A 27757-nucleotide genomic window follows, 5' to 3' on the forward strand; every position below is an offset into this window, starting at 1 on the left:
TAGGGATCCATGATGGAGTGTTGATTGAAGCATTAGTTGACGAAGAGGAAAGCTTCTTGAAGCACTTGATGACGGGAAGGACAGTTACTGGTAATTTTAGAGAAGGTGGAGGAGACGCACTTGCAGTTTAATGTTGTGAGACGTGTAGAAGTAGTCCGATACCCTGAAACACTGAAGAAGGCATACGTCAGTATAATATACTGTGAAGTCACATATAATGGAGAATATTTTAGTTATTATAATAAGAATACACATGGAGGGTACAATACAAGTAATTCCACTAGAATATACAAGATCACTGGCATTTTTAACACCTGCAAGCATCATCTTCGACCCATCTTCCTAAAAAAAAACTAATTTGCGTCATTGAAATATAATTTAATGAAGCAATAACACTTATGATTCACTAGCTGATTTACCCAACTTAATTCGCCCAGGTGGAGGGACAGGAGATAGAGCATGACCTAGGAGAAGCATAATTCCACCTCACATGCCAAATTTCAGTTTTCGTTCACTAAACAGGATATCTTCAGACTATGCTCAAAGAAACTGAAGCCTTGCTGAATTGGGATAACTTTTGTTTTTATTGCTATAACTCAATGGAAACTAATTCGTATATGGTCAAATTTGTTTTTTCATATAAGGTGTCGTTTGCTAACGATAATAAAATTTTACCTAAAGTAAGTTAGAGTAGGTTATAATTTGCATGAAACTATTAATTTATGTGAATGTCTATGAAACTATGATGTTTATGATCGTTTATGGCCAGTCAGAAATTTCCTAAAAAAGTAAATACTGTTCTTAGAAGTTATCTCTAATCACCTTACCCTCTGACCTGACTACCAACCTGCTATGCAAAGATTGTCTAACACCTGACCAATGGACCTGATCTCACCCTCCTCTGTATATATACACCGGAACTTCGTGTTTTTCTTTTCCTTGTAGTTATCAATATATATATATATATATATATATATATATATATATATATATATATATATATATATATATATATATATAAAGAGTTCAAAGTATAACGCTGGGTATGAATTTGTTCTAAATCGCATTTATGAATTAGAAAATATTTGTATAACGCGAATGTTTGTTTGCTATAACGCGATTTTTGCTACTATTTCTCCAATTTTGTGGCATTAATTGTGAATATGGTAAAGAAGAATATCTCCAAGAAGCGTTCTGGTGATAGAATTCCAAGTGAGATCTAGAAAAAAGGATATAACACTTGAGAAGCTCGATGTTATCAACCTCAAAATCACCTTTCTCCCCATCAAGTTACATATTCATATTTTTTTCAAGGTAAAGTGTTACATTTACTATATGATTTCATTATTAGATATGAATGTAACATTTATTTAGACTCTGCTATCCTTTGTAAGTAAGCTAACTATTAAATTTTTTTCGATTTCGAGAATCTGCACCTAACCCTATTTTTCTCCATGCCCTGTTATTTCTATTACGGAAAAAAACAACGGAGCAATATATATATATATATATATATATATATATATATATATATATATATATATATATATATATATATATATATATGGGTGAGCATAAAGTCTTTCCCTGATTACAAACATTTATTACACAAAACATATGCTAGGTACAAACATACAGTTTTTTGCAGCTTATAATATGCATGAAAAAAATTTCTATGAATTCGTCTACACAATGCTACAACATTCATATTTCTATCTAGAATGGTCTTCGAGATATGATTTTTCAGAATCAGGGAAAGACTTTATGCTCGCCCTGTATATATATATATATATATATATATATATATATATATATATATATATATATATATATATATATATATATATATATATATATATATATATATATATATATATATATATATATATATATATTGTATACTTTTGATTACTCAGTAAAATAATAGATGGTTTATCCTTTGTCCGTAGAGTTTTATGTGTGACCTTTGTGTTTTGCTCTCAGGTACAGTCTCAGCAGCACTTGACAAGCCCCCGGGTGATCTACCCAAATGAGTTGGTGAATAGCGGGAAGATATTTGAATTTAAATCTGACTAATAACAAAATTAATTAACCACAATATAAGGAAAACAATTTGAATCGCCTCTCGCGGATAATACCATTACGTTGCTAGGATGAGGTAATGATTATCTGGTAGGTAGAGTTTTTACAGGAACGATGACCAGAAATAGTCACTGGGTAAAGAGAGCGCAAAAAATAATAAGTTTTGGTTCTTGTGCTGTCATACACTGAGGTACTAGTGACAATAAGGGCATCACTGGGATGAGCTGCGACAACACAAAATCAGTAACTAATATGGAATTCTTACAGATTCATTAAAAAAAGATACACGTCAAAAGAGAAACAAATCCGTGGTGTGGAAGGGTTTGGATTATACTGGCATCTACAGTAGGCGAGGCCTGAGAGTGTCCTGGATTTGAGACACATTAACATTTCCCAAATCTTTCACAGGTAAGCTTAGTGACAATCACCATATCATATAATAAAACATATAAGGGACTTACTGATGCTTTTCTCCTCATATAAAGAAACGCAAGACTATACAGTCAGGGCCTTGAGTGTCTTACACCTGTCATAATCTCTCACAATAATCATTTACAAAATATGAAATATGAAGGATTCGGATCAGTAGGTGGACGTGGTAATTCACTAGCTGTTGAAATTGTTTTGGCCAATGATGTTTTCCTTACCAGAATTCTTATGTTTCTTTGAATTCTTGTGGTAAGACTTTGATAATTCGTTCCTAGTGATTATGTTGTATTTTTGTAATCTTTAATGTCTGCCATGGTGTTTACCTAGTATAGGTTAAGGCCAGTGATGTATCATGAGCGGCGTTTGGTTCCTATAACTTCTCGAGTCTGTGGCGAGTATTAGGGTGTTTTATGTCTGCTGGAGAACGCCGTTGACTGTGCTTTCTTTAATGATGTATACTATATAACACGCTTGTATCACACCATTATGATCCGGGTTCGACTCCCGTTTGGGTCGGAGTGTTGTCCAATGCGACCCAGGTGAGCATCACATGTCATCACTGGATGCTCCAGAGCTTTCCTGTAAAAACGCTGGACTCCGCCCGACTAGTAAGCTGATAGATGGAGAGGAGTAGGAAAAGATAACTTGGCGTGTAATAATAATTTTTTTGTACATGATAAATATTTAGACCAACTTCATGAGGGTCGCTACCATCACGAAGTTCTGGGCCCTTTGAAAAGAAGGCTGACTTTGACGAATGGAACACTGAAGAAACAACTTGAAAATAATATATGGGGATGTATCACAATTCCTTTCCATTTACCGAACCCTGACACTTGTTATAATTATCACAATTATTGTATTACAAAAACTCGAAATAAATAAGCACTTGTGTATTTTTTTTCACTTTGCGTGTGAATGTGATGGTGTGTGTGCCAAGGCATGAACACCAACACTCAGGTGTGTCCAGGAATATTTCTCCATATTTTTTGTCTTTGAGAACGTGAAGACACTTTGATATCTGGCTTATGGATTTGTTTAAAGATAAAAAAAAATCTACTCCATCAGGAACAATGTCTGAAAAAAAGGTTAAATGTTACTCTGAACAATAAGAAGTCATTGACTGTTTGATTGACATATAAGTAATGATGAACAATTCTTAATTCTGAGCCAGACTAAGAGTGAAGCCTCAATGTACAAATACATATTAGCCTCAACACAAAAACTAACAACATCAGCACACGAGTACAGTATTGGGTTGTTTTTCAATGGTTATTAACTGTTTCCTCTATTATCAACACAAAACATTGGAACTAGAACAGGCTTTCTGTGCCTAGCGACCAACCCTGGCCTGGTTTCGGCTCTGCCACTTCCCTACTATACATCTCCCGACTCACTCACTCACTTCCATACGTATCTAAGCACAATTATAACTCCCTTTACATGGCTAAGATGCCAAACTATTGGAATAATTCTTATGCTGTCGTATCTCATTTGGTTTTGGTGCAGTTACGAACAGATGAGTTAAAGAACCTTTCCCAATAAATGAGATATGCCAATACTCACATGTACACGAAAACTCCAATGTTGGCTACACATAAATACATATTCACTAACAAACTTGCCCTGTCGTACCACAAGCCGTAAAATATAAAATATTTCTCCTGCTCTCTTAGCTTTCAGTATACCCCAGAATTACTAACCCCCTTAGAATCAAGGCTTTACCTCTCTTACCATCTTCTCCAATTACTTTTTATCCTTTTCCTTGGGTTTCTCCTCCTTTTGGTCTTTCTGTTCCTTCTCCTTAGACTGTTGTTTGAACCGGTCTTGGCTGGGCTTCTTGTCCGCCATACTGCCTTTGGCTGTGAGGGAGAAAGGGAAGGAGGTAGTCAGCGATACTGACATCACAGTGTAGGTTAAGTTATCATGCATAGGCACATATGTTCTTTGGGGAATTATGGGAAGATCTACTGCACACACACACACACACACACAAGCAAGATTAACAGTATAGCACCAGAGTAAGCTGCAACACTTGGTAAACACAGTAAACTTCGACATTTGGTTAACATAGTAAGCTGCAACACTTACTGAACACTAAGCTTCAACAGTTCGTTAACACATTAAACTTTAACACTTGGTTAACACAATAAGTTACAACACGTAGTTATCACATTAAGCTTCAACACTTGGTTAACACAGTAAGCGTCAACGCTTAGTTAAAACAGTAACCTGTAAAATTTGGATAATACAATAAGCTGCGACATTTCATTAGCATAATAAGCTGTTAAACTTAATAATACATCAAACTGAGACACCTGGTTGATATAGAATTGTAACATGGAAGAGTCACACTTCCATGTAAATAGCCTACACTGCAGAAACACTGCTTACTCCACACGACCCCAAACCACTAGTTAACCAGTAGGCAACTACTAAGAACACGAGTCATGAGATGGCTCCTGATTGGTGGAAAACCATCCCCGGCTATTGGGGGAGCAATCTATGACAGGTGATGTCTTCTCTGACTGAGGTGGCAACGCCAGTTTCACTCTCACCATTATCGGCTCCTGTTCGCCCCTATCTACTGTCGTGGAATGACCCACTGTTACCTTACACGTCCAGCACACAGAAGAAAGTTGCACCTAGGATAGCTGGGTTTACAGCATACAATAGTGGAGCAGGAAGTGGCCTGCTCACTTATGTAAAGAATGGTCTGGTCTGTAAATGGATCAAAACTCACAATGATGAAAGTATTCACTATCAACAATTTACAGACGTGGTGTAGATTAATACAGCATAACCTTTTTTTCTATAATTACAATTTTTTTCCATTTTTTTTTCTTTCGCCCCCCAGGCTCCGTTGTGGGTCGTTTGACCTGTGCCCGTGTAAGGGCGGAAACGATCTTCCTGCTAGTCTTAGTTACCACTCCTGGGTTTCCCTTCTCCATATCCTGGTTGTTGCGTCACCTCCTCTAAGTCTTCCTCATCAGCTCCAGTTCGAGGAGAGTTCAGTTCACTCTGGGAAGTGACCACACTAGGATCACCTATCCTGGAAACCTACGGCACAGTGACTACCTACCATCTTCAATACTCAGCCTTACTCGTCAGCCATCTCAGCACTGCACTTGAGTATTTTGTAATCTTATATTGCCTCCCCACCTCCACCTTGCTTCAGATTGTTGTATGTTGTGTAACTATATATATACTGTTAAGCCAATGTTGCGTATGTTTAGGTTAAGTATGGTTAAGGGTAAATTATAGAAAGCTGAATGTTTTGTTAAGGAATTTATGGTACTTTATTATACACAACAAAAACTCGCATCCTTCGTCTACCCTTTTATAGTCCGACTGTCTTTGTTTTTTATTGTTGTTGCCTTTTGGGATCTGGGTAGACTTTTAACTATATTCTAAATCCCCAACTTGTAACAATATATATATATATATATATATATTTTTTTTTTATATTTATTTATTTATTTATTTATTTCAAAAAGGAATCTTGGTATTCCTTGCAGGGCTGCACACAGCAGAGTGGACACTAGGATGGCACAATAACTCCAGTTTCTGTGTACAACACCAGGGAACATAATACTGTCCAGCCACCTTGCCTCCAGCCTGAGGAAGGTTCTATCGATTTTGCCGTTACTCAGGACGTCTTACAGCAAGAGCCGCGAGCCGTTGTGAAACGTATATGTATGCTTTCTTGGGTTGTTTTACTGTCATGTATAATACACTCTGTCACTCAGAATGAGGAAATGGTTTTTCAAGTTAACATGTAAATCACTAACTAAAAATCATCAAGTTTACTTCTGTCTCGCCGTTTATTTAATGATTAGGCAAACGAACTTAAACATACCGCAATCAGCGATGAAATATGTCACAGTATAGCCTAATAATTGTCCTAACCGGTAAATAATACATCACCACTGATGACCAAATATCACTTAAGATTATAAAGTAATATTATACTGGGAGTCCTCTGTCTCTTTTGACTTGATCACTCGATCGCGATATACTGAATTGAATTGAAACGGTTTATTTAGCCAGATAAACACAGATACAGAGTGGATATTAATAACAATACTAACATGGCTGAGCCAGTTGAGAACCTGAGCTCACTTTTAGGCACCTGATATACACTATAAATTTATCTCCAGGAAGTATTATGTAACATTTAGCATCATCTGGAATAGTACAATAGCATGGTGGTAATAAGAACATCTCATAATGTTACCACAGTTATCACTTCAATATTAATTAATTTAATTTATTTATTATTTTTTTTAGTTTATTTTTTTATTTAAATTATAAGTATATACATAAATTACAGTGGAGTTGAAAAACATAAGTATAATGGTGGAGCAGTACAACATGGGTTGTACAGTATTAAGGTTGAACAAGAGGACAGAGCTGGCAGGATTATGTCTAGTTGGCAAATATGTTTATTGCAATGGTAATTTCTTATCTATTTACATGATAATTTCCGATAAAACGGTTTTGATGGTACAATAAAAGTAGGTACTGTAAATATCGTAGGCATTACAAGAAATATTAATACTTAGACAATAGATATTTTTTAAGAGATGATTCAAAGGAAGGGAGCCTCCGTTGTTTTTGCTCGGATGGGTGGGGGTAAGTTGTTCCACACCTTCACTGTGTGTAAATATAAAATGTAAAAGTTTCTTTATACTAAGTATAAGTTGAGCATAACATTATTTTCCTAGTTTTTCGGACAAGATAACAAAGTAAGTGTCTAAATATGCCGCCCTAAATGACTAGAGAGAAAGGAAACTTATTTGGCGGGAGGTGAAATTCTTATCTAAACTACAAATTGTTTAATTTTCAGATTTAATAGGAAATTACTTCATAAGAAAATCATAAATTTACCAAAATATACACAATTATAATTTATAGTTTAGGAGATACGTCATTTTTAGGCCTGAGACATTTTCCCGCGAATACATGCGCGGGGACGTGAGGGGATAGCGTGAACTAGGGTCTCTGATGAAAACAACCCACACACAACGCTTCCGTGACGCCTGCTGGACCACCACTCCACGACCCCCTGACGGAGACACGATGATCCTCCCCATACTGGCCAGATATTTTGTAAATAATATTAACTATGTGTTAAAGGAACATCCTTCCTTCCTTAGGCTTTAGTAAGCCCCTTTATAATATTTATACTGTATATACTTTTCACACTTGCCAGATGATTCTGGTGTCATTGTACAGGGGTACCTAGTGACAGCACTAGGATCCCGCTTCCTCTATCAAGGAATAAACAATTGAAATTGAATTGAATTGATGAAAACAACTTTCTGTGTAAGTTTATATTACTTGTATTAATACTCTACAAAAAATATATATTTCCGGAGAGGTTCGATGAATTTCGAACTGAACAATCCACACGCAGAGCTATTAATATGAGGTATGCCTCCTGGACCTTTATTAGAAACCTTCATTCGTGAAGTTATTTTGTTTCATACAAGAATTGTAAAGATATTTTTTTTTACATATCAAGACTTAATAGAAGCATAGGAGGCATTAGAACCCCTTGAGCCGTCTCCAAAATGTTCTATTGTCAAACTAAGAAACCCATATATTTGTTGTACTTCAGAGTAGAATTCTAGACTATCTAAACCTGGCTGTATTGTCACTGGTACAACAGTTGGGACATGTTTTGGCCAATCATCTTACGGTGGTGTAAAAGATCATTCGAGTTATAGCATGTATTATTGAGACGGCAGACATCAGTCGTCATTAACGGTTAGTAACACGGTTTAAACCTTTGTTATTCACTTATACCAAGATATGCTGTTGAATTAGTGCATAGGCTGCTCCTTTTATAATTATGAGACAGCAATCATAAGCAACCTTTCAATTTTAATAGTGTAGCCGGGGTAAAAAAAAAATAACTGTAGGGTCTTGTATATTTACTTTGAGTATTACCACGGGATCTGCAGTTTTACCACAAATTTGTATGCGTAAACCACTATTTCGAAATTCCTGACGCATCCTATCCATTTAATCATACATCAAAGAACATTAACTTCAGTTGATTAGATCACAGTCATGTGAGGTTAAAACGGTCATTCACACTGCCAGACACAAGCGCAGGTGTCTCAGCTTGACATGATATAACCCCATATTCCTGCTATGTCCACTTCCAGGTGCATGAAGCAGGTCTATTGTATACAGTATATGAGTGTGTGTGGTGCTGTATCCTCTTTGGTCACGCGTTTACTATGACATTTGGACATAAGAACATAAGGATACAGGAAACTTAGTACGATTATTGGCCCATGTAAAGTAATTTCTGCTTACAGCTTACCTAACCACCATCTGTCCTAGTTATATTTGAAACACTTTTAATAATTAAGACACATTGTGGTGGGAATTAATGAAGGTGTTTGACAGTCATCTGTGTTGTTCCGGTCAGACGTCCACGTGAAGAATGTCCTCTAATGAGTCAGTGGCTTCTTTGATAAATGGTCACGTTCGTTTTTGAAGCCACAGTACATTGTTATTCTTTTTTGGGCCATCGTTTATATGAATTGCTTACACGTCACGTCTCTTCTTTCTTATATAATTACCAATTGGCTTCTTATTCAAGGCTAAACGTTGCTTTCCTTTAGCAACAGAAGGTGTCCTGACCAATACTCTCCGTGGATCCACTAATGGTAATGGGTCGGAAAAATACGAATTTTCAATTTTGAGGTTTTCTTCTAATACCTATACAAAAAACGTATACTTTTCACGACTGTCACAACTCCATGATGTTAATTTTTTTCTCACTTGAAAATAGCAGATACAGTAAGTTGAAAATTTTTGAAGTGAAAACGCGAGAGCAATGTAATACAGTAAATATTCAACATTTTCTTTGTTGCTTCTTGTAATGGTATCGTCTTTATTCCTGATGTGTTTTCAGACCGAGTATCTCCTGCAGTGTCTGAGGACTTTCTCAACACTCATTAGTGTTGTGTTTATCTTCCTGGTGACATTCAACACCGACTTGTACATGGAACATATGTGTGGTCAGTCATATTACGCAGACGCTAAGCTTGGAATATAAGTAGAGAAATAAGGAAGAAAAACAAAAGTGAAGGTGGTGCTGTGCTTTTTTTTTATTTTTTTATTGGGCACTCCCCTACATCCTTGTGTAAGGTGAAGCGCAGAAGCGTTTACAGCGCCCAACAGGGAAGCATGGTAATTTCATGCTTGCCTTTATGTCTCATGAGTTAAGGGCATAGAAGCCTGAAGAGTCAAGGGCATAGAAGCCTGAAGAGTCAATGGTTTACGTCATCAAGTTATTGGACGCTCCAACAACTTGTCCCTGAATACGAATTCGCAACTTTCGATTTACACCAGGTACCTACTTTACTGCTAGGTGAACAGGGACTAATGGGGGCTAGGAAGTATGTCCAAACAACTTCCACCGGCCCGGGAATCGAACCCGTGACATCTCGCTTGCGAAGGCAAGAGCGGTACCACTCTACCACCAGCACCCCCTGGTGCTGTGCTGATTTTTGGTGATGAAGATGCGTGGAGGTACTGGGGAGAGGAACAGAAAGAGAACACTTGGTGGCAATCAAAAGACGACAGCTTTTGTTTTGTTTTTTGAGGGGGGGTGGAGGCATATTTTGAGAAGAGATAGATTGTAAAATATAAGCTTACCAGAGAAAGTCGAGGGATTAAAGGAAGAGGGAGGCAACGTGGGGAGTTCCTTGAAAATCTCGGAGATGGATGGACGGCAGAAAAACTGATCCAGACAACAAGAGACAGACCTGAGTGGCAAACCGTGATCTCCAGCGTCAAAGGTACAATATAGTACGGCGCACCGATGATGATGATGATGATAATGATGATGAGTACTTATCGCTGTAGCATGATACAGATCACCAACGGTGGGACATTAGTGATAAAACGACAGGTACAACATCAAACACCTGACTTGCCGCAATGTTGCTTCACTCTCTCTCTTTTACAGGTACTTTAACGGGCAATGTTCAGTGGATTTGGCATCCTGTGTACCGCCGGCAAGGCCGTGGGCTCGTAACACAAGTCTTGCCCGCGGTGCCCACCATTTCTCTGTGGATGTCGGTCACAATAGAATAACACATTATACACTGGAGTACCTCCTTCTTTCTTCACACAGCTAAACTGTGGAATGCTCTGCCTTCTTCTGTGTTTCCACACTCATACAATCTGTCTCACTTTAAAAAGCTGGTTTTGTGGCATCTTCGTGGCGTAGATTAATACAGGTATAAGCTTTTCGTTTTCTATGTTAAATTTCTTTCAACTCATATTTTTTGTTGTGGGTCGATAACCTGGGCCCGGGTGGGCTATTCCCCATAAAAAAAAAAAATTACAACCCTAAGTGAATCACAGGTGCTCCTGTCACCAGGTGACTTAAAAACATCAGCTGATTTGCAGGTGTTTGTAATGAAGACAAATAACTCCCCTGTGCTTATTTTGAATCAGATGAACTACTGAGGCTCATAATGACACGAGGTGCTTATAATAACCCAGGTCAACAGTTTCCAGCACACGAGGGATTACCCGTTTAAACATTCTTGTTCTACTTTGATTTAGGGGTTTTGTATTTGTTTAATAATAATAACATAGGAGCGTCCTACCTCCATCGTGTTGGTCTTAATAGCGGTAAAACAAAAAATGCCATGACAATGAGGATCAGAAAAGTGTATTTCATATGATGGAAGGACTTACCACACGCCAATTGCAAAGTGGTGTGCGTCTTACAGCGTTTAAGAATGTTAAATGTGAAGATAAACCTGAACGGAAATTTAAATTAATTTATAAAACTGAATTCACTTATTATTTTTATGGTTTCGGTCACTTTTAACTGTATGTGGCAACAACGAGTATAGTTTTCCACTACAAAGGGAAACACTAACGCTGTAATGAACAACGTCTCCTTAGCGTCAACAGCGTTGATAAGAGCACCAAACAGAGGAAAGTATCACGTGATTACAAAATATAAATATTGGCAATAATGACTTAAGACAAAGCACTAACTTCAATACTATTATAAGGCGTAAACTAACAATAATTATATCTTAACTTTACATAAATACAGTTTGATAAAATTTGGTTATACAATATATAAGAACAAGTTATCATAACTGTTGCTATTATAATCCAGAACACTTACTCTCTGATGTGGGCTACGTAACTAAGTGTTATAACAATATATAAGTGACAGTGTTACAACAATATACAGTATAGCTGACAGAGTTACAACAATATATAGCTGCCAGTGTTATAACAATACATAACTAACAGAGTTACAACATTATATAACTTGCAGCGTTATAACCATAGAGGTATAAGAGGTGGAGGCGGCATGCCGCGCGCTCCCTGAAGCCAATTCTCCCCTGCTTCTGCCATCTTTGTGTTGGCTGGTCGCGCGCCAGGAGGCTGAGTGACCCTCATTGACACTGGTGTGCACTGTTTGCACTCGTCCATAGCATCCCTGTGTGATTAAGTGAAGCTATTATTTTATTTTCAACCATTTATTATATACTATAGTATAATAAAACTACATTTCAATGAACAAGACAAATCATTAGCATCAATTATCCTTATCATAGCACGAACCTGGTACCCTGAGCACAGTGGGATTTCTGTGCATTTTTACCTTGCAAACTGATCATTAAAATCCGCTAAACAACATTAACTAATTCATGCTATTTCTACCTTTGACAGCTTTGAGAGATACATTTCGTGCTGTGAACTGTTTGCCTGCTTACTCTACTGTATGTGTAGCTCACCTGTAGATAGGTCTCAGCTACTGCTTTGATTAGCAATACAAGATGATTGTTGAGAGGATCACTTCTGACGTGTGTATTGCCAAGCCTGGGAATATAATTTTGTTCAGGAACTCTGACACTACATAATTTGCAATTTGTGCCAATCATATGTTGACAGTTTTGCGTAGGGGTGTATTTTACTGGCAAGCAATATTTTTTCTCTGAATATCTTTTCGCATAAGCAACGTATAGTAATGGCATCTTTAGTTGGAAATGATAGATCCCCTTGGTTTTGGTAGTGATTAATGCAGGAGTTTCATCAACATTTTGGGTAAATAGTACACTACAACATGCTTCACACTTCAAAGATTTCTTAAGTTTCACGGATACAAAACCAGCTATATATGCAACTATCTTCACAGTACAAGGAAAGACCACACTAGTATTTCCCTCTTCTGAGAGCACACCAGGCTGCTCATTTGATAAATGTTATCGTGCTCAAAGACCCTGTATGCTTTTATCAAGAGAAGAGTTAATTAAATTGCTCAATGGAGCATTGGTATTAAGATCCTTTAGATAATTACTAGAGGTAGTTAGAATTGGGGTAGATTCTAAAACTAAGCAATTTCCACGAGTCACTTCTTCAATGTCATTGTGAGTTAACACCTTGAAAGTTGCTGAGAAATGCCGAGCTGTGGGATTGTTGTTGCACCCTCCCATACTACTAATTTTGCCCCAAAATAGTTTTACATGATCCTGACTCATCTTGTAAGTTAAGAAGTAATCCAAAAGTGGTGTTGAAGTAACAATTAGCATTTCGCAAATTTTTTGCAAACTTTTGCAACAAACAAGGAATCCAATAAATCCTGTTTTTCTTCTAGATTGAACAATAGGCAACTTACCAGGCAGTAATGTTAAGGAAACCAGATACTGTTGCACACTTTCAATGAACTTCATTACCTCTGAATTATTATCTGCCTACAAAGGGCGCTTCCAGCCCTAACTACACAAATTCCGAGAATTCATGATGTCAAACACTGCTATGAGTGTACGTATGAATTTTATTGTTCCTTGGCAACTATGAAATCCGGGTATCTTCTCATCCAAACAAAACTGGAGGTTGTTAGCAACAGAGTCACTAAGTAACTGCACCGCCAATTTTACATTAATTCTTTTCTTTACGTATTTAATATGTGAAGCTCTTAAATTGTTTCCGAGATGCAGACCTTCTTTTTCCTGTAACTGGTGGAGACTGACAATGAATCGTCACTCAATTGTATGACCTTCTGCATCGAAAAATTTACCTAGATCGCCAAGAGAATTTCTTAACAACTTGGCCATATGACATGGATCAAGAAAAATGCACACTGGCTCTCCTGTAGCAGGATGATCAAAATATGACTTTATATTTTCAGGATTCAAGCTGCAACCAAGATTTTTCATCATAGTTAAATTAGGAGCTGCATCATCAAAAGTGAGAGACACAATATTCACTCCAACTGAATGAAGTTTGTTCAAAGCCTGCAAAACTAAATTACTGCCTTCATTACTGCAAAGTCCATTAAAAAAAAATATTCACTTGGTAACTTAAAAGTAGGCTTGTGTGACACTACCATAAAAGTGAGAGCTTCTTTAGCTACAGGCAAGCAATCATCATCTAGTTCAGTCCCCAATCCTAACTACCTCTAGTAATTATCTAAGGGATCTTAATGCCAATGCTCCATCGAGCAATTTAATTAACTCTTCTCTTGATAAAAGCATACAGGGTCTTTGAGCACGATAACATTTATCAAATGAGCAGCCTGGTGTGCTCTCAGAAGAGGGAAATGCTAGTGTGGTCTTTCCTTGTACTGTGAAGATAGTTGCATATATAGCTGGTTTTGTATCCGTGAAACTTAAGAAATCTTTGAAGTGTGAAGCATGTTGTAGTGTACTATTTACCCAAAATGTTGATGAAACTCATGCATTAATCACTACCAAAACTAAAGGGAATCTTTCATTTCCAACTAAAGATGCCATTACTATACGTTGCTTATGCGAAAAGATATTCAGAGAAAAAAATATTGCTTGCCAGTAAAATAAACCCCTACGCAAAACTGTCAACACATGATTGCCAGAAAATTTTAATTTATGTATTGTCAGAGTTCCTGAACAAAACTATATTCCCAGGCTTGGCAATACACATGTCTGAAGTGATCCTCTCAACAATCATCTTGTATTGCTAATCAAAGCAGTAGCTGAGACCTATCTACAGGTGAGCTACACATATAGTATACAGGCAAACAGTTCACAGCACGAAATGTATCTCTCAAAGCTGCAAAAGTAGAAATAGCATGAATAAGTTAATGCTGTTCAGCGGAATCTAATGATCAGTCTGCAAGGTAAAAATGCACAGAAATTCCCATGGGCTCAGGGTACCAGGTTCGTGTCCTCAAAAGGATACCTAATGCTAATGATTAGTGTTGTTCAATGAAATGTAGTTTTATTATACTGTAGTATATAATAAATGATTGAAAATAAAATAATAGCTTCACTTAATCACACAGAGATGTTATGGACGAGTGCAAACAGTGCACACCAGTGTCAATGAGGGTCACTCAGCCTCCTGGCGCGCGACTAGCCAACACAAAGATGGCCGACGCGGGGGATATATATATATATATATATATATATATATATATATATATATATATATATGAGAAAGCCGAGAATATGGAGAAACATTACATTTATAGCTTACGTTTTGGAAATGCTCGTATTCCATCATCAGTGCCTAAAATAGAAATAAAAGTAACAATAAAAGAACAAAAAAATAATATATATACACACACACACACACACACACACACACATATATATATATATATATATATATATATATATATATATATATATATATATATATATATATATATATATATATATATATATATATATAAGAAAGCCGAGAATATGAAGAAACATTATATTATATAGCTTACGTTTCGGAAAAGTTCGTATTCCATGATCAGTGCCTAAAATAAATAAAAGGTAACAATACAAGAACAACAAAATAAAAAAATACACACACATATATATATATATATATATATATATATATATATATATATATATATATATATATATATATATATATATATATATATATATATATATATATATATATATATGCTGATAACCACAAGAAAGAAGAAAACATGAAGTTCCCAAGCGCTTTCGTTTAATTCACATCTTCAGGGGTGAGTACAGACTAAGGAGAAGTGGTTATCAGCATATACCTGGATCATGCGCTACTACAGTGATTTACTTATTTATATATATATATATATATATATATATATATATATATATATATATATATATATATATATATATATATATATATATATATATATATATTGATAAAATTACATCTGAAGATGTTTTGAATAAAGACGAAAGCTCAGGTGCTCAATTGTCTCCCCTTTTCCTGTGTGGTTTTATCAGGCTTTATCTTTTCCACGTTTCCATTGTGGATGTTAATAATAATAAATAATAATAATAATTAACGGTTTATTGAAAGAGCTTGGCAGCCAGAAGGCTGAAAATATACAGTTACATATTTGGGGAATGGGTTACGAATTACAAATAATATACAAGTAACATAAGTGACACAAATAAGACATATAATAACTAGATGGGGAAAAGCTCAAACTACAGTTCATTTCAACATAGTGACAGTGTAAGGAGCAGTGTTTACTGGGAGTGAATACACTGATTTATTACAAGTTATTGATAATCTTTACAATGGTTGGGACTGGGCTGTTCTTATAGCGATCAGTTCGTGCATGTATGGGCTGGATGCGGTTGTGGTGTCGAACAGCAATTCTCGGACAAGGGATCTCAGGTGGTAGTAGGAGCCGGTGTCGGGGATGGTGTAGAAGCTTCTTACCAAATTTGCAGATGAGGTCGTGGTGATGGTCAGTGAGAGTCGAAAGGGTCAGTGTGTTGAGCGCTTCTTGATATGTGGAGTAGGAAGGGGAGAGAATAATCTTGCATGCCCTCTTTTGCACTTTTTCTAGGCGTTTACGTTGTGTGGCATTTAGGGAGGAAGACCAGGTGGGGGAGGCATAGGTGAGCTTGGGAAGTATGAATGTTGTGTAAACACTGAGGAGCTCGTGTGCAGGAACTCCGAGGGACTTGAGTCGGCGGAGGAGGTGGAGACGGAAACTGGAGGATTTGACAACTTCACTGACGTGTGGTTTCCAATTTAGTTTGTTGTCTATGGTGACGCCGAGGAGCTTCGTGGAATCTACAACCTGGAGTGTGTTCGGACCTAGAGTAATGGAAGGAGGTGGGACAATGTCGGAGGAGAGGTTGATGTGCATAACCATGGTCTTGGTATGGTTGATGGTGACATGGTTGTTGGTGGCCCAGTTTTGGAGACTGTTCAATAAATCCTGAAGGGCGGTATAGTTGGGAGCAGAATTGTTGACGCTGATCCCAATGGTGGAGTCGTCGACATATTTCCAGCGAGCAGGGGTTTCTCTTAGGGCATCATTGATGAGCATAAGGAAGCAGAGTGGTCCCATCTTGGTGCCTTGGGGGACGCCACAGGTGAGTGACTGAAAGGTGGAGACAGCCCCTCGGAAGCGTACAGCTTGGCGTCGGTCACTGAGGAAGTCTGTTAGCCATGGTATAAGACTTCTCCGAAGCCCGAGGTCAATAGCTTTGTTGATGATTATATTGTGGTCGACTAGGTCGAACGCTTTAGTGAAATCAATGAAGGCGACAGCTACAGACGTTTTTCGTTTCTCGAGATGGCGGTATATGTAATCGAGAAAGCTGACAAGACAGTGAGTGGTGGAGGAAGTTTTCATGTTGCCAAATTGCTGAGGGTCTACGACTCCTGCAATATCAGCATAAGCCCAGTCGAACACAAAACTTTCACAGATTAGGCTGGGTATTGGGGTGATTGCAATAGGTCGTAGCTGATTTAAGGATTGTGGGCTGGTTGACTTGGGCACTGGTGATACATAAGAGGTCTTCCAGTCAGCTGGGCATCTGGCTTGACTGAGAGAAGCATTGATGATGGAGCAGAGGGGTTTAGCAAGCTCCGGGGAGAACTCCTTGAAGAGTTTCATTGGTAAGTCAATGGGGGTGGTAGAGCGTTTTAATTTTAGTTTGTCCAGGCGTTTTGCTACGTCAAATTCTTCTACTAAGTCAGTGGGAAGGGGGGCTGGTAGGTAAGCAGGGAGAGTGGTTGTGTCAAGCCGTGGGAGCGTCTGGCATATAGTAGCGAAATGGTTATTTGTTTGCTCAGCTGCGTCAACATTAGTGAGATGGCTAAGGAAGGGGAGGGGGTGTGTCTTATTGTTTAGTCCACAGAGTTCTTTAAGCTTACCATACCATTGACTGATGTTGGTCTGCTTCAGGTGTTGTAATTTGGTTGGGTAGTGGGACTTCTTTGCAGTGCGTATTTCGCGGATGACTCGGTTGCGAAGGGACCTGTAGCGGATGTGGTCATTGAGATGAAAGGCTCTGTCTCTCTGTTGCATAAGTCTTTTGATCCGAGGTGTGATCCAGGGCAAGTCAGCTGGGTGAGATCTGACGGACTTCTCGGGGAAGAAGTGGTGGTGAGCTTCCGTGGTGGTGTTGGTATAATTTATCCATTTGGTTTCCACGTCATCCACGCTAAGTACTTCAGTCCAGGGATGGTGAACTATCCACTGCCCGAAGAGGCGCACTGCAGAGTCAGTAATCGGCCTGTAGGTCTTGATGTAGGGTCTCTGTACTTGAGTGGGAGTGGCAGCTGGGGACCAGAGCACTGATAAGTGTGTGCTACACCCGATAGGAGGCATTGGTTGAGGTGGTTGGTACTGGTCCGCTAAGTCAGTTAAGATAAGGTCAAGGGTATTTTGACCGTGTGTGGGGAAGGTCACAACTTGTGATAGTGATAGCTGGTCCTGGATATCAGTGGTGTCAATTTCATTTAAATCCCCACATAATACTAACTTGGCACATGGGTACCTAACTCTGAGGTGGTCTGAGGTGGTGATGAGGTGATTGATAAGAGTGTCTCTGGTGGGTGATCGAGGCGGATGGTATGCCACACAGATTATAATGGAAGCAGTGTTGCGTGGGTGGGCCCGTAGCACGACACGTACCCATAATGCTTCCACATCTGCTGGGACTTGAACATCCAGGCGTGACGGGCGTAGGTCATCTTGACAGAAGAGGGCAACGCCCCCTCCGCGTCTTTGTAAACGAAGGTGATGAAAGAGTTGATATCCCTCAATATGACACGTTTCAGGCACAATTTGCCAAGCCTCACATATGGCAACGACGCTCGCAGCGGTTGACCTGACTGTAGTTGCCAGCTCGTCGAACTTGTTAGCTAGGGAAGTGACGTTGGATAGCAGTAAAGACGGGAGATCATACCATATCCGTGGAACTTCAGTGTGGTGGTATGGTCTGTCAGGGGTGGGTTTCTCCGGTTTCCTAGTGGAGGTTACAGTTCTAATGGGCTCATGTGTATGACGGCCTTGTCTACGGCTCCGCGCGTGGAATATTTTCAGTGACTTGAGTCGCGCGATAACACTGCCATCAGGATAACCGTTCCCACGCTTTAGATGGTACAGACTGCGTCGGGAGTAAGTGATTGGTGGCCATCTGTTGAGATCTGTTGTGGGCGGACGGAAGTGTTTGTCACTGGCGGCACTTTGAGGGACACTGACACTGGTAGACATCTGTTAATATTTGTCAGTCGTAAAGACCCTGGGTCCCCGTTCCTTGGTGCTTGGGGTTGCCGACACAGTTTTCACGATATATGTAAACACCGCGGTGGTCCTTGTCACTGGCACTTTAAAGGTGACCGATAAAGTGCCCACTGTCTGACTTTTCCTTGGGGTGCACTATCGAGCACTGTATGATAATCACTTATTGCACTGATGACTAGAATGCTTTGCCGAGAAAGTTCCTTAAGTGCGCTATAGGAACACTGCTCCGTAATCAATCGTTCAGCTAATCACTGGAATGTTTTGCTGAATCGATCCTGGTGTAGTAAGGCTGGTAGGGGTATAGCAGGGGGAGTGGGCAGGGCCAAACAGGCTCGGCCTGGCTGCTAAAACCTGGAGCGCCTTCCGGGCACGTCCTGTCTCACTGAGGGTTGACAAGTGTTAACGCTCATAGGAGCGTTATTGGTTTGTTGCTGGAGAAATAAACCCTCAACATTGACGCGTACCATATAATTCGGTCAAAACCTGTTAAAAACATTTCTCATATAACAAATGCTGTTATCTCAGGACACATCATATGAATAATACAATCAATATACAGTACATAGCCTGTTAACATCTTAAATATAACTCACATGTTATAACTACTGATACAGGAGACAATTGGTATAATATGATCAAACTGCAGTACACAAATATACTTATTAAAGTTATTTAGAGTTTCTTAGCAGATTCTAATACTTCACGATCACTCACGTTTTAGGGTCTAGTGGTCTGAACCAACGTGTTGTCTGTCCTGTAGAAATCAGTAGACTACCCTGAGGGCAATCTCAGCCCGTAGGCGAGGGCCATATGTTTTCGTATTGAAACACCTCAGCAGATTGGTCAGCAAATTCGTTGTCAACACTATATCTCTTATCTCACCCCCTCTCTCTCTCTCGCCTAGTTTATCTTATTATGGTTATCCCTCTCTTTCTCTCTCTTCTAGCTTATCTTACTGTGGCGGTAACACTCCCCCTGTCGGGCTTCGCACGAAATCACGGCATATTATTAGATTCACTCTCCCAACCCTTCCAACAGGCAGAGTTTCGTCACTGGGCGTATTAACACTGAGTCCTTTGTCTTCACTTTAACACTTCGCACCAGGCCATCTTTGCTCGGTAGAGCTTCCAGTACTCTCCCTAGCATCCACTGACTTCTGGGAAGGGGTTGTCCAGAGATGATCACGATATCCCCAGCGTGGAGATTACGGCGAGTTTTGAAGAACCTTTGTCGCTGACATAATGTTGGGAGATATTCTTTTACCCACCTTTTCCAAAATTGGTCCGCAATGAATTGGGCATGCTTCCATCTTCGTCGGTACACCTTCTGTCATGGACCGATCGCCTCCGGTGGACAGTGTCTCCGGGTTCATCCGTAGTATGTGGAGCGGCGTTAGTGCTTCTAGATCTTTTGGGTCGTCAGACACTGGGGTGATGGGCCTTCCGTTGATGATCTCTTCTACGGCACAGAACACAGTGCTGAGGTTTTCATCGTCTAGTGTCTGGGTGCCCACCACTCCCTGGAGGACCTTCCTTACAGTGCAGATTTGTCGCTCACACACTCCTCCCATGTGAGAGGCTGTCGGGGGGTTGAACTGCCATTCTATCTGTTTCTGTAGAAGGGCATTCCCAACCTTGTCACTGTTGTTCCAGCCGTTCACCGCCTCTCGTAACTCTCGGTTAGCTCCAATCATGTTGGTTCCCCTGTCAGACCGAACACGCTTGGGAGGTCCCCTGCGGCAGGTGAATTTTGTTAGGGCATTGAGGAACGAGTCGGTGTCTAGTGAGGTGAGGACTTCTAGGTGTATGGCTCTGGTGGTCAGGCAGGTGAATAAGCATCCCCATCTCTTCGCCCGGGCTCGTCGTTGTTTAACCAAAAAAGGGCCGAAGCAATCATTTCCAGTGTAGGTGAACGGCCGGCCTCCTGGGCGCACTCGATTTCTGGCAGGTCGGCTTGGCGTTGATGGGTAGGCCTCCAGTTGCTTCTTCGACAAGTCACACACGTCCGTATTGTGCAGTCGAGTAATTTTCGGCACTTAGGTATCCAGTACGTCTCACGTATTATGGCAAGAGTGTGTTCTCGTCCTGAGTGTCCAGCTCTAGTTGAGTGTACCTCTCTCACGATGAGCCCCGTGATCCTGTTGTCCCTTGGTAATAGTATGGGATTCTCCTGGTCTGGGTGGAGAGCAGCGTGCTTCAGTCGGCCACCTACTCTGATCAGACTGTCTGTGTCTAGATGAGGTTTCAGCCGCCTTATGTCGCTACCTCTCACGGGTTGTCCCTGTATTAACATTCCTAGTTCTCGAGGGAATCCTTTCCTTTGCATAAATCTTAAGACAGCTAATTTCGCCTCTTCCAATTCGCTGACCTGGAGCCGATTTTTTCGGTGATGTTTGTTCTTTCGCTTCCCAAGCCGCCATTCTATAAACCTTCTAATCCATGCTACGCTCTTCAGAAGTCGATGCCACAATGAGTACCTGGCCCATAGCTTATCGAGGATACCCTCCCCCTGGTCAACGTTCGCTGTCAGCACCGTGGTTTCCTTCTTCACCTCTGGGTCTCCGTCTGTGAGGTCTGGAATCCTCAATGGACTCTTTGGCCAACTGTCTTCTTCCAAAAAGAGGAAAGCAGGTCCCCGAATCCACCTGCCCTCCTCGTTGAGCTCTGCTCCATGTAATCCACCACTAGCGTCGTCGGCCGGGTTCAGTGCCGACGTCACGTGGCGCCATTGTTCTACATTGGAGTCCTCGTGTATCGTTGCCACTCGATTGGCCACGAAGGACTGGAAGCGTCTTTCGGTGTTTCGTATGTATTGAAGGACTGCCGTACTGTCTGTCCAGAACACTGATCTGTCTATATGTAATTCAAGCTCTTGCCGTAGTTGTTTGTCTGCCTGAGCAGCCAGCACTGCCGCGCAAAGCTCTAGTCGAAGTATGGTCTGCTGTTTCAGAGGGGCTAGCTTGGCTTTGCCACACACGAAGGAGATATGGTGAGTTCCATCTTCACACGTGGTTCTCAGATACGATATAGCTCCATACGCTCGTTGGGAGGCGTCGCAGAGGTGATGTAGTTGCACGGTAGTCACTGGATTCATATCGTCTGGTCGGTAGCACCATGGAACGTGAACTCGTGATAGGTGAGGTAGTTCATCCAGCCATCTTTGCCATGCGACCCTGTTTTGTTCAGTGATTTGTTCATCCCATCCAACACCTCGTCTACACTCATCTTGGAATATGATTTTGGCTCTTATGACACTCGGAGCGATGAGTCCCAGTGGGTCATATATGGAGCTGACCATACTCAGAAGGCCTCTTTTCGTTTCCGGTTTCTTAGGGATCTGGACCCGGACCGCTAGTTCGTCCTTTTCCAGGTCCCACAAGATTCCCCACGCTCGTTCAGTGGGAGCCTGTCATCTTTCAAAATTACTTCCTTTACTCCCACAGCTTTCTCTGTCTGTGGAATTGCCTTGAGGACCTCCTTGTGATTACAGACCCACTTCGTAAGTCTGAATCCGCCCCTTTTCATCAGCTGTCTCAGCCGATGGGTAATTATCGTTGCCTTTCCACGCGAATCTACTGAGAGAAGCAAATCGTCGACGTAGAAGTTATGATTCGCTTTCTTGATGTCGTCATGGAGACTTTCCCCGTAGTCTTGGAATGTTCGTTGTAGCGCATACCCGGCGCATGAAGGACTCCACACTCCTCCAAAGAGATTTACTGTCGTTCGGTAAGTGGTGGGGGCCCCTGACAGCTGGTCGTCCGTCCACCATAAGAATCGTAAGACATTTCGATGTTCGGGTACTACTCGCACTTGGTGGAACATTGCCTCGATATCAGCCATGAGTGCCGCCTTTCCTTGTCTGAATCTGATGAGGACTCCCATCAATTTGTTGTTAAGGTCTGGCCCTTGCATCACCTGGCTGTTCAACGACATCGACTCATATTCGGCTGCACAATCAAACACTATTCTCACCTTTTCTGGCTTGTTGGGATTCAACACAGGGTGGTGTGGGAGATACCAGGTCTTCCCGGGTGCAACACTGAGTTCTTGACGTGGGACTCGCTCAGCATGTCCCTCGTCGATTAGGCGTCTCATCTCTTCTTTATACTTCTGAGAGAGCCCTGGGTTCTTCAGGAGGCGTTTTCTCAATCCTGCCAATCGCTGCTCGGCAAGTTTCTTATTGTCTGGGAGTCCCGGTTCTTCATGGCGAAACGGGATGGGCAGTTGGTAGTGTCCGTCCACTTGAGTAATTGACGTTGACCACTGCGTCAGGACTCTCTTGTCTTCAGCAGAGACGGGATCATCGTTACTGTAGGCTGAGTCGCATTCCCAGAAGCGCCTGACTTGTTTTTCCAGATTTGTCTCCAAATTTAGTGTTGCCATTCTGACAAAGTGGTTGATCACGGCATAATCACGGCTCGCCACTCCAAGTGGTCCATATATAGTCCAACCTAGCAAGGTGCGTATTGCAAACGGCTCTCCGTTTTTCCCAGTTCTTACTTCTAATGGTGCTAGTGCTTGTGGTACGTCTAGACCTATCAGGAGATCCACTCTTTTCGGTGCTTGGCATAGCGCAGTACCTCGTAGGTGTTCGCACATGGTGACATCTTGGGTGTCTGCGACCGACGATTTCAGGGAAGACGGTAGATTCTCAACAATGATGACCTTGGGGATAATGATGGATCGGCTCTTTCTGACTCCTACGCTAGCCACTCTCACACTGATTTCTTCGGTGTTTACACTATTACTTTCTTTCATGATTGTGCCAATGGAGAGGGAAACTGGCCTTCCCTCTGCCTGCAGCTGGTAAGCTAGACTACACGTGCAATATGATCAGTTGCTGCCTGAATCCAAGAGAGCTCCGGTGACTACTGCTTCTTTCGCCTCTAGGTTCTTTTCTTCCACCCTGACTTTCACTATTGGAAGTGCGACTGCTGGAACTTTGTAGTCACAACTCGCAATCGTTGGGTTCTTCACGCCGATCATCAATTCCATTGTTGGTTATGGTTTTCCCTGACCCATTTATGCGGATTTCTTTTCCCCATGGCGCTTGTACCGGCTTCGACCTTCCATGATTTAGCTCTACTAAATGCCGATTCCGGTGGTGGCATAATAGCCTTACGTTGACTCATTCTAGGTCGCTTGTGGTCAGGTGCTATGTCTATTTGGTAGGCGCCCCCTGTGGTAGCTCTCTTCACCCTTTGGAGGCTAGTCTGGTGTTCTCCCTTCTCAACTTCACCCCGTTGCACCTTGTCATTGCTCGTCAGAGCTCCCGTGAAGTGCAGGAGCCTCGAGTGTACTCCAGAGCAGCCATCTATACCACATACCATCTTCTGGCTGCACTCTGTTATCCAGTGATTATGACCCAGGCAGGCATAGCAGCGACGTTGTTCCTTACAAGGGAAGTTCGCTTTCCTGTGGACATGCTGAGGAATGTCTGGCACATCTGAAGAAGGTTATCTCCACGGCATAGCGAGCAGCGTTCATCGTCCATTTCTCTGGTTGTCTTTATTCCTGATGTCACATATTCTACAGACACACTAAGCGGAATAAAAACAACATACATTTTGAATTTAATAACATTATTAGTAAATGATCTTATAATATGCTTACTCTCTCCCTCATTATCTTAAAAACCTATTGTATATAAGACGGCAGAGGATGAACACAGAAGGATACTGTATTATTTCTTCATTCAAAATTGAAAGTTTAATATAGCATAAAAGCACTCACATAATTCTTACTTACTACCATAAGTAAGACATACATTCATACTACCATAAGTAACACATGCATTCATACTACCATAAGTAGGACATACATTCATACTACCATAAGTAACACATGCATTCATACTACCATAAGTAGGACATACATTCATAGTACCATAAGAAAAAATGCATACAGTACATACTACCATAAGTAAAACACATATATACTACCATAAGTAAGAAATACATGCATACTACCATAAGTAAAACACATATATACTACCATAAGTAAGAAATACATGCATACTACCATAAGTAAAATATACATACCTTCTACCATAAGCAAGACATACATTCATACTACCATAAATAACACAAACATACATACTACCATAAGTAAGACATACATACATGCTACCATAAGCAAGACATACATACATACTACCATAAGTAAGGAAGACATAATACTACCATAAGTAAGACATACATACATGCTACCATAAGTAAGACATACATACATACTACCATAAGTAAGACATACATACATACATACTACCATAAGTAAGGAAGACATAATACTACCATAAGTAAGACATCCATACATACTACCATAAGTAAGACATCCATACATACTACCATAAGGAAGACATCCATACATACTACCATAAGTAAGGAAGACATACATACTACCATAAGTAAGAAATACATGCGTGTTTATGTAGAACTTAAGACATTTGGAGTGGCTTATATATGAAGTGTAGAGTAGGATCACACACACACACACACACACGCACACAGACACAGACTACACATCCCCAATATCATGCACACATGTGCACATACATAATTTCATGTACTCATGTGTACTCACATAAATCACACATGAATACAACGCAGCATACACGCACGATGATATACACACATGTGCACACGAACAATTACACATATATGCACTCTCAGCCTCCCTTGGTGAGCATCGCTACACATACACTAGTACACACCCATATAAACCCCTTGGTATACATCACACTCCCAGCCTCCCTTGGCCAGCGTCGCCACACACACACCCTAGCTAGATAAAGCCTCACTACCACAGAGAAACACAACAACAGAATGCTCTACTTACGTCTCTTGTTATTTCCCTTGTTAGGCATGGCCTTAGGGGAACACGAGGCACACACAGAAAACACTTTGGTGGTTGTGGGGGGCGATATAAGAGCACAGGTTGTGAAGCGCACCAGTAACACAGTCACCGCCACACTCGCCAAGACCTGATGCGCGCGCCACCCACCCACCTTCCCCGGACGCGGGAGAGAGAGAGAGGGAGTGACGAGGTTCATCTGTTGAGAGTAAAATGAAGAGTATAGAGAGATGGGGAGGGAGGAGAGAGGAGGGGGGACAGGCACGAAGAGAGGAGATGAGGAGGACGGGAGGAGTGGAGCCATAATAGTGGCATTGTGTGAAGAAGAAGAGGCCAGCCAGGTGCCTCACTCCTTCACTGATGGTACACTTATATTCCTGTCTTTAGGCGCTACTCAGCAATATACAGTGTGTGTGTGTGTAATAATAATGATAATAATAATAATAATAATAATAATAATAATAATAATAATAATTACCGGTTTATTGAAAGAGCATGGCAGCCGGAAGGCTGAAAATATACAATTACATAATTGGGGAATAGGTCACTTGATTGACAAATGATATACAAGTAACATATGTTATACAAATATGATATTTAATAACAAGGTGAGGAGAAGGTCATACTACAGGGCATTTCAACATAATGACAGTGCAAAAAGGTAAGATTGGGTGGGAGTGAATACATTGGTTGATTACAAGTTATTAAGTTATTGATAATTTTTACAATGGTTGGGTCTAGGCTGTTCTTCTAGCGATCAGTACGTGCTCGTATTGGCTGGATGTGGTTGTGGTGTCGAACAGCAATTCGCAGACGAGGGATCACGGGTGGTAGTACGAGCCGGTGTCGAGGATGGTGCAGAAGCTTTTCACCAATTTGCAGATGAGGTCGTGGTGATGGTCAGAGAGAGCCGAGAGGGTCAGTGTGTTGAACCCTTCTTGATATGTAGGGCAGGAAGGGGAGAGAATAACCTTGCATGCCCCCCCTTTTTTTTTCTTTTTTTTCTTTCTGTTTTTTTGTGTGTGTGTATGAGAACGATGGCGATGTAGATGGTATTTTTAGTAAACATGGAATGCCAGAAATCAATATCAGTGAGGAGAAACTAAAATGGTGAGTTGAGAGAGAAATAATAATGAGGAATATATGGTCTGAAAGGAAAGTTATCTCTTAGTACGCGATGGAGAAGATTCAACTTTGTTATGAAACTAAATATTGGTGAATACAACGCTGAATGCGAACTCCATGGTGTATTATATATTAAAAGTGATTTTAACATTATAAAATGAAGATAAGGTTTCTAAAAGTATATAACAATGTAGAGGGAGGAGGTGGTGGAGGAGAGGGAGAGCATCTGAAGAGTGAATATAGCTGAGGTGTCTGGTTACAACGTACAGTACTAAGAAATAAAAACAGGATACTTAGACATGATTGAAGAAGGCAGGAAAGTAAACACTGGAATTAACAAACGGGTAATACGAATGTTGAAAGAATGTAAAAGGCGAAAGAATTAAATTTAAGGATAAAAGTTGATGCAAGATTTTAAATGAAACAGAAGTTGAAGTGAAGACAACAGAATACAACGAGAAAGCTGGAAGAGCGAAGGTATATAGTGCAGTTAGAGAGAGTACTGGGAGCAACTGTAGCAGATGAAATGAGAAAGAAGCAGAGTGTGGGACGGCAAGCAGTAAACACTAAGGAAGTTTCAAGAGTAAAAATAATAAATAAGGAGGAGGTGCTTAGGTGGGCTCTGAATAAATGGATAGACTGGCCATGCAAGTTTACCCTGATTCAGCATGTAAATAGGTAATACAAGTATACATAAAAGTACAGGTATACAAACAATATACAAAGATAGCATGGG

At 40.5% G+C, this 27757-nt stretch overlaps 1 long non-coding RNA gene across 1 annotated transcript; it reads right to left on the bottom strand.

The window, feature by feature from the left end:
* On the bottom strand, nucleotides 1-26051 carry LOC121860151. The gene is made up of 4 exons (XR_006087823.1): nucleotides 25882-26051; nucleotides 15028-15060; nucleotides 4246-4373; nucleotides 1-171 (listed from the first exon to the last, which is right to left on the bottom strand). It is a non-coding gene; the product is annotated as an uncharacterized LOC121860151 (long non-coding RNA).
* Between the last annotated feature and the right edge of the window lie 1706 nt (nucleotides 26052-27757).

The sequence above is a fragment of the Homarus americanus genome, unplaced genomic scaffold (assembly GCF_018991925.1).
Source record: "Homarus americanus isolate GMGI-L3 unplaced genomic scaffold, GMGI_Hamer_2.0 scaffold5831, whole genome shotgun sequence".
Taxonomy (NCBI): Eukaryota; Metazoa; Arthropoda; class Malacostraca; order Decapoda; family Nephropidae; genus Homarus; species Homarus americanus.